At 38.0% G+C, this 12,899-nt stretch overlaps 1 protein-coding gene across 2 annotated transcripts in view; it reads right to left on the reverse strand.

Annotated features, from left to right (window-relative positions):
• Positions 1–12,899, reverse strand: part of TTC29 (tetratricopeptide repeat domain 29) — a 258,913-nt gene that overhangs the window by 1,200 nt on the left and 244,814 nt on the right. The window lies entirely within an intron of this gene.

Genomic DNA, 12,899 nt, shown 5'->3' on the forward strand with positions numbered 1-12,899 from the left:
AATGCATCTTTATAGTTCAAACAAATCTGATCAATGTGGAATTAAGGAATGTTTTGGATTGTATCCTAGTTGATTTGAACAAGGATAATTTTCCTCATTCTTAATTATTTTGTCACTATAGCAATTTAAAGCACTATTCAATTCTTTATATCATCAACTCTGCCTCCATCATATTATATTAATATCACACTGAATTTACCTGATTGATTCTACATTCATAATATTGCCACTATCTGTCCTTCTTTCTCTTGGCCCCATTGACAACACACTTGTATAATGCTTCATTATTAATTGCTTTCTCATTTAATAAGAATTTCTCATTTCTTCCCTCTTGTCATCTCCCCCCAAGTCAAATAACTACTTCATTCCATTGCTAGATTAACCTCCCTGAGGAGTGGGTGAATGAACTGGTCACATTCTGCTCCAATGGATCTCCAATATCCTCCTAGTAATGTTCAATCTCATTCTAATGGTCCAGACTACTCTGAAGCAGCAAGTCACCTTCAGGGGAAAAATAGGAGATGGCAAGTGTCAGGCAACTCCAATTCCTACTACGGCCTGGACCAAAATCTTTCCTGATACCCTGAAGAAGATAGTCTAGGACCCTGAGCCAAAGAGCCTAGAGAATAGCAGACCATTGGCTCTGCTTCCAGCCTAGTACCTGAAGCCATCATCCAGGGGACCAACTGCTGGGGAGAAGGGGCTGTACCCAACTGTCACCTGTGGGGCAAGCAAACCAACCTAGCTAATTTAGCAAGGCAATGCAAAGGAGAGACAGGAGGCAGCCTGCATTTAGCAAGTCAGATTACATCCAGTTGCCCTTAGAGCCCAATGGAGAAAGTCCAGTCTCTCTAACCTAGGAGCCAAAGCCCTTCAGACTCCTAGTCTTGCTTCCATCCTGGACCCTCACAAGTCATCACCAGGAAAGAAACCACTGTCGAGAAGGAGACCACCTTTATCATGACCACCTGCACTACTAAGCCTTCCTTTAGAGCCCAGCTCAAATGTTACTGCCACCTTCAAGTCAATGATAACCTGCTTTCCTCCTGCCCTTCTCCCCTGACATTGTGCTGCCTACCCAGGACATTCCCACCAATACACTTCTTATATGCTCAAGTAACTTCATCTTAGAGTCCCGTTTTCCTGGGATTATAAATTACTTTGGTTGCAACCAGAATGGCAAGTGGCCTGTGGAGCAAGAGGAAGATTCTCTCTGATTATACACAGGCTGAACCATATCATTAATGACATGAAAACTGGTATAAAGTGGAAGGTGTTAAAGGGTGTGAGGAGAAGCCATCCAATGCTTAGTGCGTTCTTTAGATGCAATGGTGGAGTCCTGGCCACAGTGGGGTCTTCTTGGCTGCAGAGGCTGGACAGGCAGATGTGAGGGATACTGTGGGGATTCTGGCTTGGGTGTGGGCTAGACTAGATGACCTCAGAGGTCCCTTCCCACTGTGAGAGCCTGATTCTCTGACCTGTATACTCAGAAAAGGAGACGAGCCAGTCAAGGAGTGGGGATATATATCAGTTGAAAGACCAGGGTACTTCAGTGGAAGCCTGGAGATGTTATAAAGGATGGGAGATTCTAAGAAGGAAAGTAACAGTTCAAAATAAGATGAAAAATTGCTGAACTACATCAAGAGTTTCACAAAGGTGAAAACACAGGTCTTAACCCAGACAAAATGTGTGAATGGCATGTGGGATGTGAAGGGCCAATTTGAAAAAGGGATGACCTTCCTTGGTTGGTGGGGGACGGCTGGCAGATGTTAAGATGAATAGATTTTTGTAATGTGGGCTTGCAAAGCATTCTGAGCACAGTAAACCATATATATAAGGACTGTGTCAGAGTTTACCGAATAGGGCCCTTGGTAGCTAATCTTCCCCTTCTCCAACAAATCAAAGGTATTGTTCTAGGCTTGCATGAATATACAGTGGCCATTACCTTAAATTTCAAACTCTCGGCGCCTGGCACACACACGCGTACAGATATGAAGGCTGTATCGCAACCCTGCGGTCTGCAGAGACTTTCTGTGTGGCTTTGCTTCAGTGAAATATAGGCTGCGGTTGGAAGCTAAAGGGATTACTTTTGAATAGTCATCACAGAGGTTGATTATACCCGTATATCATTTAGCTGGACCCTGCAGGCTATTATTCCATTAGCGAGCCGGGGCTCTGCCATTGTCAAAAAGTTGATCACCTAGTGCTAAAACGCTGGACTTTGCACCAACCTTATCCACATGATTCAGAGGGCGATTATTAACAAAAGTAAAACACAAATTATGTTCCATGAAATCGATTAGGGGGCAAATACACTTTTACTACACCTAAGAAATGTTCAGATGTTGAGAGTCTGTTGGCATCAAGCTGCTGTTATTAATGGCGAGATTAGCTTTTAGTTTGGTAGTTGAGATTTTATTTAGAGGAGTAGATCCTACTTTAGGAGAATAATGACTCCTGCTGCTGAGTGCCGAAGAGTCTCAACAAAGCCTTTCTGGAGTTGGTTTGCCTCTGTAGATTTCTATCACATTTCATTATCTCTTTGGAAGGATGGCAAATCTGTGCTTTGAGAACAGTCTAATTAGAGCGAGGCTTTACAAGGCAGCTATGCTGTGTGTGTGTGTGTGTGTGTGTGTGTGTGTGTGTGTGTGTGTGTGCGCGCGCGCGCTCCCGCCCGCGTGAGGGAATCCAACCCTCCAAAACAAAACAAAAAATCCGAAACCCCAACCCCAAGCTTTATTTTAAGGAAAACCTGTCAGTGGGTTTTGATAATCAGAAAATCACGATTTAACTTGTTTTATTCTTCAGACATTGGCCATCTGGTTTCTATAACTGAATCACAACAATGGAATGAGGAAGTTTTTTTTTTTTTGGTAGATCTCCAAAATATACTATCAATAGTGTGACCAGTGGTCTGTTAGTGCAACTATGGGTTTATGAGTACTGGGTTCAAGCTCAATCTCTTTCATTCATGCCTCTATTCAGGCTTTTCCTTGGGACTATCATTATTTGGCTAATGCTCCCATGCAAGCACTCAGGCTAACAAACCATTAAATATAGGACAGATCTTTTTTAACATGGCAGGAAATGGGATGGTCTCATACCCTAGCTTATAAACAGTCAACATGATTCCTCTTCCCAACTCTGCTTCCATCCCTTCAGTAACCTATATAAGTTAATTTGACAAACATTAATTTCATCATTATGCACCAAGTACTATGCAAGGTGCTAGGATACCATACACATACTCCAAACAAAAACTGTTCCATAAAAAGTTCACACTCTATTGGCCCCTGCTCTATCAATCAGTATTTCTCCCCTAATCTACTGATTTTTTTTTCCTCTCAGTTTTCATTCTATTTGACCTTTCCTTCCTCTTGTTCTTTGGCATCCATGAACTTGATATCTTTTGGTTGTTTCCCTCTCTTTTTGCTTTATCTCAGTTTCTTTTCCACCCACCCAAGGCAGAACAGTCATGTCAAATGAATAACAAGGGAGGTTAGTTCAAACCTTATCAATGAAGTCATGCCCCATGGATAAGTATGAATCCTACCCTAATTTATTTGGGGGTAACTATCATAAGTAAAATAATTGCATCAAAATATGCCTTTAGATAGAGGTGTGACTAGTTGATTTGGAAATGTTATCAGAATATATTATATGTATTTAAAGGAAGGGCCCTATTCTTTTGTCTATAAAAAGAGGAAAATTAATACCTAAGTATTCGGAATGCATTTTTGGAGAAGTTTTTCTAGGCATGGGAATGGATTACTGATGATCCCTTTCTTATTTTTTCAGTTGGCCAGACACTGGGTTCAATCTGTTCTCTCTTTTTATAAAAATCAGTATTAAAAACTTAAGCAACAAATATAATATACAGTTGATATACATCATACTAGAACAGAAAAAGAGGATTGGACATAAGACTGTAGATCTCCATTATTTATAGTTTGCTTTTCTTTAAAAGGACACAATAAGATCAATTTAAAGCTTTCAGAGCTTTACCTAATTGTTGGGGTTTCCTTCTGTTCCTTTCTCTCCATTTTAAAAAATGCCTTCTTGAGTCTTTTTTCTTTATTTCTTTTGGCTACTCTTCTACTTTCTCCCCTTGCCAATAGAAGAAAATAGTCCTTCCTTATAACACATAAACATAATCAAACAAAAAATTCCCCCCAGCTGGGTGACCCTGGGCAAGTCACTTGACCCCCATTGCCTAACCCTTACCACTCTTCTGCCTTGGAGCTCCAAGACGGAAGGTAAGGGTTAAAAAAAAATTCCCCCCACATTATTTATGTCTGAAAATGTCTCATTCTGCATCAGAAGTACACTTCTCTGAAGGTATGTTATTTACTTTGTCAGCATTTCTCTGGAATTATGGTTGGCCATTGTATTGAGAAAAGTTCTTAAGTCTTTCAAAGTTGTTTATCTTTGTGATATTGTTTGTATAAGTTGTTTTTCTGGTTCTGCTAGCTTCATTTGATCTCAGTTCATACAAATCTTTCTGGATTTTGCAGAAATCATCCATTCTCTATGTGGTTTCTTATTACATGATAATATTTCATTACATTCACAATACCATAATTTGTTTAGTCATTCCCCACTTGATGAGCATCCCCTTAGTTTCTAGTTCCTTACCATCCCCCAAAGACGCTACAAATATTTTTGTACATTCAGGCCATTGTCCTTTCTTTTGTCTTTTTGGGATTTAGCCTTAAATGTATATCACTGGGTCAAAGCCTATGTACAATTTTCTCACTTTGACAGGATTCACTCTTTTTTTTTTCATTTTTATTGTCATGAAAAAGACACTTCCATATTGTTCATTGTTGTAAGAGCAAAGAGATAAATAAACAAAATCTCAAAATAAACCATAAATACACAGATGTGAAAAACAACTCCAATTGTTCTTTTTGGTGGAGGTGGATAGCATTCTCCATCATAAATCTTTCAGAACTGTCCCAGATCATTGCCAAGTTTTCACAGATTATCCATCCAATATTGTGGTTACTGTGTACAATATTCTCCCAGTTCTGTTTATTTTGCTCTGCATCAGTTCGTGCAGATCTTTCTAGCTTTTTCTGAAATCATCTTGCTTACAGGATTCACTCTTACCAAACCACCAAGCAGAGCCAATTTTTAAAATCTGAATTAACTGACATTGCTTTAAACTCAATGAATCAAATTGACAAGAAGGCATCTGTCTTCTCCTTGCTTCTCTCTTTTGATAGGTCTCCATAGATAAGCAATTAAGCATCATTATCCATTATTATTGGACTAGGTGGGTGACTCAGTAGATAGAGTGCCAGGCTTGGCATCAGGCATCTTCCTGAGTTCAAATATGGCTGCAGATACTTCCTAGCAGTGTGATTCTGGACAAGTCACTTAACCCTGTTTGCCTCAGTTTCCTCACCTGTCAAATGATCTGGAGAAGGAAATGGCAATCTATTCCAGTATCTTTGCCAAAAAATAAAAAAAATAAAAACCCAAACAGCCCAGATGGAATCATGAAGAGTTGGAGACAACTGAAAATGATTTAACAATAAATCATTACCTAGCCCTGTGAAAGTTGGCTTGTTAAAGCAAGAACACTGGATGTGAATATTCAGTAGGATTTTATTATTGGGAATTTAAAGTCGGCATAGGAGATCTCAGCAGCACTATAGCTCTAGTATACAGTATAGCTATACATCTGGAAAACTGCACGCTAACCACAGTCAAGGGATTTGCTTGCCTTCCTGATGTAGTTTTCTACTTTCTTTTGACAATGAAGACTCTTTTGTCCAAGTAGGAATTACTGAAAGTTTAGGTAGTTTGTATGCAGACTGGTCTGTGGCTTTACTGGTTTGGGGCAGGTCATCATTTCCAAGGTTTTCCCAAGCTCTGAGCTGTTTCAGAGCCTCTAACCTGTTTGTGTATGTATGTAGCTCATAGAAGTTCTTATCTCAAAGACTTCTGTCAACTGAGTAAGTGGAAATTCTAAGACAAAACTGTAGGTGTTTGCTTCCTCATGCATCTATAAAATAAAGCAAGTCAAACGAAGCAAGACTTCTAGAGCAAGACCTCCTCTGGTGCCAAGGAATAGCTGTGAGATGATACTATAAACTCTAATAACTTTGGAACCTGAGAACCTTAAAGGAATTTCTTTGTGTATCTATCTTTTTGTAGCTACCATACAAGGTTGAAGGTTTTCTTTTAAAATAATTTTTTATGAAATTGGAATATGGAAAATGGAATACTACTGTGCCATAAGAAATGATGAACAGGTTAATTTTAAAATATACTCGGAAAGAACTACATGAGATGATGAAAAGTGAAATGAGTGAAATGAGAACCAAGAGAACATTATATACAACTACAGATTTAATATTTGAAGAATAACTTGTGAATGTTCACCTCCAGGGAATGAATTGGGAAATGGAAACATGAAAGACACAATCTATATATTTTGCCAGATGCTTTCTTCTATAGTGTCAGGAGGGAAAAGAGGAGCATAATTAAAACTTTTTAGAAATTAAAACATTTTTATTATTCAATCTTATTCATTGAGAAGGGAGGAAATAGAAGCTCCATTACACAAAGAAGTCATGTAAAACAAAATTTCCCATTAGCCATAAGTGTTCTTAAAATCTGTAAGTGGAGGATAGAGGTCTTGATACTGTCTCTTTCATTTTTCTTGAATCTCTTGAACTTCCAGTTCATAGATCAGAGTCTGGGAGGTGAAAATGGATTTAATGATGATTGAGTCCAAATCGTATCTCCTGAATTGCCACCTAATGTCACCCTATATAAACCTTGGACCACATGACTCTCATATGCAGCATCTGGTTAATTCATTCCCCCATACTTTAAGCATTTGCAGTTCTTCAGAATTGATAGATAGATACAAAAATCAAAACGGAAAAAATAATTCTTATTCTTGCTAATTGTCTTTATTTAATCACTCTTTCCTTTGTGGTTAGTTTGATTGAAAAAAATTTGAATACATCTTTAGAACTTCAATTAGCACGTAAAAAACATTCAAGATATTTGACTCACTGGAGAAATATCAGTGGCTCTCTAATAATTTTTGGGTAAAATAAAAACACTTCTGTTTGTCATTTAAAGTCCTTTGCAATTTGGTTCTAATTTGATTTTGCTAGACCGCAGTTCTTAACCTGAGATCAGTGAATAGATTTTGGGGAATCTATGAACTTGAATGAGAAAAATTCACCTTTATTCTCATTAACTTCTAACTGAAAGTTAGCATTTCCTTCCGTTATAAAGTTTAAAAAAATCATTCTGAGAAGTGATCCATAGGTTTCACCAGATGACCAAAGAGGTCCATGACACAAAGAAGCTTAAGAATCCTTGTCTCAGACTGATTTCACATTGTACTAGCCAGACCGGCTTGCTCTTTATCACACATGATCTTCTTTCCATTTACTGCCTTGGCACCTTCTCACAGCTTTCCTCATGATGCTTTTCCTGATTCCCTCCCCCACTGTTAGTGTTCTTTGTCTATGCCCTCTACCTGAATCATTCTGTGTTTATTTTTTGGTGTAAATGCTGCTTCCCCTGGTAGCATATAATGTTAAGAGTAGGAATTGTTTTTTTTGTCTTTGTATCTTGGTCATCTTGTACAATCTATCATAGCTGACTAGCCCAGCCCACAATTTGCTTAATAAGTGTTTGTTAAATTGTAGCAAAATAGATAAAAACCCATCAATAATAGCTAGTATTTAGAAATCCTTTAAGGTTTGCAAAGGCCTTTATAAATATTGTCCCATTTGATCCTTATAACTACTCTGGAAGGTAAATGTTATTATTTCCATTGTCCAGATGAGGAAACTGAGGATGAGAGAAATTTGGTGACTTACCCAGGGTCACACAGTTAGTGTATGTTTGAAGCTGGATCTGAACTTACGTTTTCCTGAGCCCAGCTCTATTGTGCCACCTAGCTGCCTGGAGGGAAATGTTCCTATCCAGACTTGTCATTCTCATCTATCCACTGCCTTGAACTGATTCTTGAAGCTGAGTTAATGATGTCAAATTAATTTACTAAAATGGTTGAGGTGCAAGGAATGCAAAACTAGACCACAAAAATAGGAAGATGTATTTCAAATGTTTTTGATGACCTATTGGGATATTCCATTAGGGCAAATCCTTTTTATGCCTCATCTAATCGAAGAGAGAAGGATCTGGAGAGAAGAGAAAAAGGTAAATGTTTTTTTATATTCATCTGTTATGTTTATTGTACTTATTAGGGACATTGTGTAAATTATTATCTCTAGGAGTTTTTTCATGGATCGCAAATTGAAAATCACTGAAGAGGCAAATAGGAAATTCATGGTGGGCACATGCAGAGTATAACACAAAGACAAATAAGGAATTCAAAGAACAGCAAAAGGTGATAATGGAGAAAAGTATGAGGGAAAAATGGTCTGGTCACATGGTGAAGATAAGGGATAATTATGTTGAACAATCTACATTCTCTCCTGATATCCTTGTGAGGCTAAGAAAAAATGAAGATGGTCCCCTGCACATAAGTAGATGGATTCCAGATGGTGAGCTTAGAAGAAAGCATAGGTAACAATGTTTTTGGGTGGGCAGGTGTAGATGAATTGTGATCTGCAATGAGATCATGGATCTTTTGGATTTAAATGCAACAGTTGAGTTATTCAATGCCCCTTGTATCCTTCAGATAAAAGGTGCAATAGAAGTATATTTTTTCTCAGTCCTAAATGAAACAAGCTATGCAAACAGACTTTTTGCCAGGCCATTTGAGAGAGAGAGAGAGAGAGAGAGAGAGAGAGAGAGAGAGAGAGAGAGAGAGAGAGAGAGAGGCATAGGGGCCAGGAAGATCTTGGTTCCAGTCTTTTCTCTGAAACTAGTTCTGTGACGATCAGACAGTCATTTGATCTCTAAGTCTCAGGCAATTCTAAGTGAGGTTATGGATGGGTGAAGTAATGACATAATTATGATAATACAGCATTTCATGGTTTATGAAGTGCTGTTGTTATAACAGGATTGGATGATGGACAATGAAAGGATTATCATTTCAATTTAACAAATGGAGAAGCTGAGATGTAGAGCGGGACTAAGTGACTTGTCCAAGATCACAATTATTTAATGGTGGAGCATGGATTCTAGCCAAAGTCTCCTGATTCTTCCTTCACAGTCCTTGATTCCTAGGTGAGGCACTTTCCCCTCCCTTGAATTTTTAATGGAAACAAATCTAATATAAATAATGAGGTAAGAGTTTGGTGTCAGAGAACCTGGATTCAAATCCCAGCTTTGCCATTGTTAAGATTAAAATCGCCAAGCTGTGGCAGGTAAAAATTAGTTTCTCTGCTAGAAGTATTATATTTTTATGAGGTTTATTAAGATTAAAATTAAAGAAAATACTCTAAGAAAGCACGTGCCAAGGAGGGCCAAAAGGCCCATTCAATTTCACTTACATCATGAGAGACAAGTCTGCTTGGAAACGGAAGTAGGAAGAGAGCCCAGTAGGTAGAGAGCTCCTTTAAATAATAATTTGTGATCTCGCACTCAGGGAGATTGGAGAGAATTCTGGGAGCTGGCAAGGACTTCTGGGTATTGAAGTCTGGGGTTCAAATCTCCATTTTTACACAATTTACTACCTATTTAACCTTAGGCAAGGTAAATAACTTAACTTTTGTGAGACTGAGCTTCATCATCTGTGAAGTGAGGCTGTCCAAGATGACCTCCAAAGCCCTCTCAAGCTCCAGATATAAGAAGGTGAAAAGGAGAAAAACAGGACCTTCGAGATGACCAATTTTGGATTGAGTCTCTACCAAGGTGATATGTATATTGGTTCATTCCCACTGACTGCCTTACAAAAGAGCCTACCAGCAAGCTTGGTAACAAGATCAGTCAGTGCCTGTCTTCAGTGCAGTTGAGACACTAGAATAATTCCATATGCACAAAGGAAGCAAGGTGAGGAACACAGGAGCCTGTTAGGCAACTGTGTCACATTAACAAGCTTAGCGGTGCTGATTCACCGGAGTGTTAATCTGTGGGGAGCCGCTTGCTGCTGGTCTATTTAATTCTTAATCTTTGGTTCATTATTTAATTTTGGGTTGCTTCAGAGACCTCTTTCCAATGTAGCAGTTAAAAAATAAGTTCGCCTTTAACTTCTTTTCTTGGGGACCCCACATTCCCAATGACCACTGATTTGACACATAAGCTGGGGAACAGCTGAGCTTTGGCCTAGGAGGAAGCCAAGTCCCGGATTTCCATTATGTCCTTCTGTTGCCTTTATTTCATTATTTTTTGACTCAACCTCTAATGGATTCAGCTTCATAAGTCAGAAAGAGAGGGAAAGCAAGCAATTTATTCATGTTTTCAACAGAGCTCACTGCAGACATGAAATTTCTCTAAAAATGCAAATCGTTTGGTACCACACAAGTGAAACTGACCAGCTAAAGCTCTTAGAGGAAAGCTCTTTCCCAGGGCTAATGTTTTTATACCCAGTGATTGAATAAATCGATCCATTTATTACAACCCCTCCTTATTGTTGTTGTTGTGGGTGTGCTTTTTTTTTTCCCTTGGAAAAATGTTTCCAAGGTACTAAAGGGTTGGCTATTCTTTATCACCACGAAAATTGATTATGTTTGTTAATTTGGCTTTTTATCCCAGATATATCAAAACAAATGCCATAAACATGTGTAGAAGAAATCAATAGAGATGTGTTCAAAATCAGATTGATCAAAAAAAGGATTTAGGGAGCATCTAGGATGTAAAATCCTAATGTCCAAACTAAGCCCTTACTTATGTAATATGCCTTTAGACAAGCTCAATATAAACCTGAAAGAAACTATTTCTGAAGAACAGAAATGGTGTGCTTGGGTTTCATTAAAAAAAAATCCCCAGAAGGCCGACCTATCCAAGGTATTTAATGTGGACATTTGTTTTAAAAAGATTTCTTGTCTTATGTCCAGCCATTCTTGTTAATTCATGGAGCCCCCATCTCACAGATGGGCTTTTTTATGTTACATAAAGCAAAAATTACACTTAACAAGTGTGAGGTTGGTCATAAAAAATAAATAAAACTGTACTCTTAAAAGCCAGGATACCACGAAGAAAGGCTATCCGTCATTCTTCTCCAGAAAGGTAAGGACAATGAGAAATAAAAACCACACACGCAGAGATTCTTGAAATCTTAGACCTGCCCTGGGCCATTACTGCCCATGTCTTGCAGAACCCTATCAGCAGCCCCAGGTGCTCAAGGGGAAATGTCATTTCTCTCTCTTTCCTTTTTTTCCCCCTTTTTCTTTTTGGTGGCTAAATGTACTTTTATCTATCATTGACCTCACTTTATAGACTAATGAATTGAGGTTTTTGAGGCAGTTATCTTAAGGTAAACACACACAGACACACACACACACACAATTGTCCTTAGAAAATTAATATAATGTTTTTGATAATGTCAAAGAGGATGTAATGTCGAAGCTATTTTACTAGTAGTAGTGGTGAAAGATCTGTTCTGGTTTCCTTCCCAATTAAAATCCCACCTTTTACAAGAAGCCTTCCTCATTCCCTCTTAATTCCAGTGCCTTCCCTCTCTTAGTCACTTCTTATTTGTCCTCTATCTATCTATCTATCTATCTATCTATCTATCTATCTATCTATCTATCTATCTATCTATCTGTCTGTCTGTCTGTCTGTCTGTCTGTCTGTCTGTCTGTCTGTCTGTCTGTCTGTCTGTCTATCTATCTATCTATCTATCTGTCTGTCTGTCTGTCTATCTGTCTTTCTATATATCTATCCATATATCAAGCTTGCTTTCTATATATTTGTTTGTGTGCTGTCTCCTCCATTAAATTGTAAGCTCCTTGAGGTCAAGGACTGTCTTTTCCCCCTTTACAGTATGCCATTCTCTACTTTATTTCTTCCATGAATTTTTCTCTAGTGTAAGCAAGATGTATCCTCTTTCACAACATGATGAACATGGAAATATGTATTGTATAATAACATATATATCATATTTACCTGCCTTCTTGGGGAAATGGAAGAGATGAGAGGGAGAGAACATAGATTGTATAATGCCAGAAGATGATTATTAAAAATTGTACCAATACACAATCTGGAAAAAACTTATTAAACTTATTAAAAAAAGAAATTGGCAAATGCTACAAGTCAAGGCTTGTGTTTTGTTTTGTTTTGCTAGCAATCTAGACTTAAGAAAATATAAAATTGCATCTTAATTAAATTCATGTGTATACCTCCCCCCCCCACAAGGAGAGCTGATTGTTAAACTTTTATCAACATACCCCACTCTGAGTTTTTTTAAACCCCAGGTCCATGATCCCATCATCCTATTTTGATGATTTATTTGAGCATAGGTCAAATAAGTAAAATAAATCCAGCCAATGGATAAGGAAGGCACTTTAATGCCAAGAGATTCCATATTCCATAATCTATTGAAGGACATTTTGGCTCCAAATTCACTTGATTTCAAGAATCTTCCTATGGTCTTGAACTGATTGCTCCCTAGTTTCTTTCCTTCTTGCTGACCTGATTCCTTGTTTTAAATCTTAGTATAAAATTCTCCTTTTCTTTTTGGCACTTGTTATCTTGCTTGGTGCTGAGTGATACTTTTCATTAAGATGCTATACAAACAACATATTTTGAATGGTGTTAAAGAGAATCTACTGCCTTATGCATATCAATGATGGCTCTCTGAGGCCACCTTTACTGAACTATAAAATATAAACTAGGCCTAGTAAAGGGCTTGGAACTTGCAGGAAAGAAAATGAGCACAGTGTCTTTACATAGAGAGCATTATTAAAGAGGGAGACATTCACTGAGGTCTCTTTGAAGGTAAGAAAGAGTACTTAATCAGAATTCTCTGATAGTTACCTGAATATCTTGTTCTTTATGTGCAAAACACTGCAAAG

This window comes from Monodelphis domestica, chromosome 6, assembly GCF_027887165.1.
Source record: "Monodelphis domestica isolate mMonDom1 chromosome 6, mMonDom1.pri, whole genome shotgun sequence".
Classification (NCBI taxonomy): Eukaryota; Metazoa; Chordata; class Mammalia; order Didelphimorphia; family Didelphidae; genus Monodelphis; species Monodelphis domestica.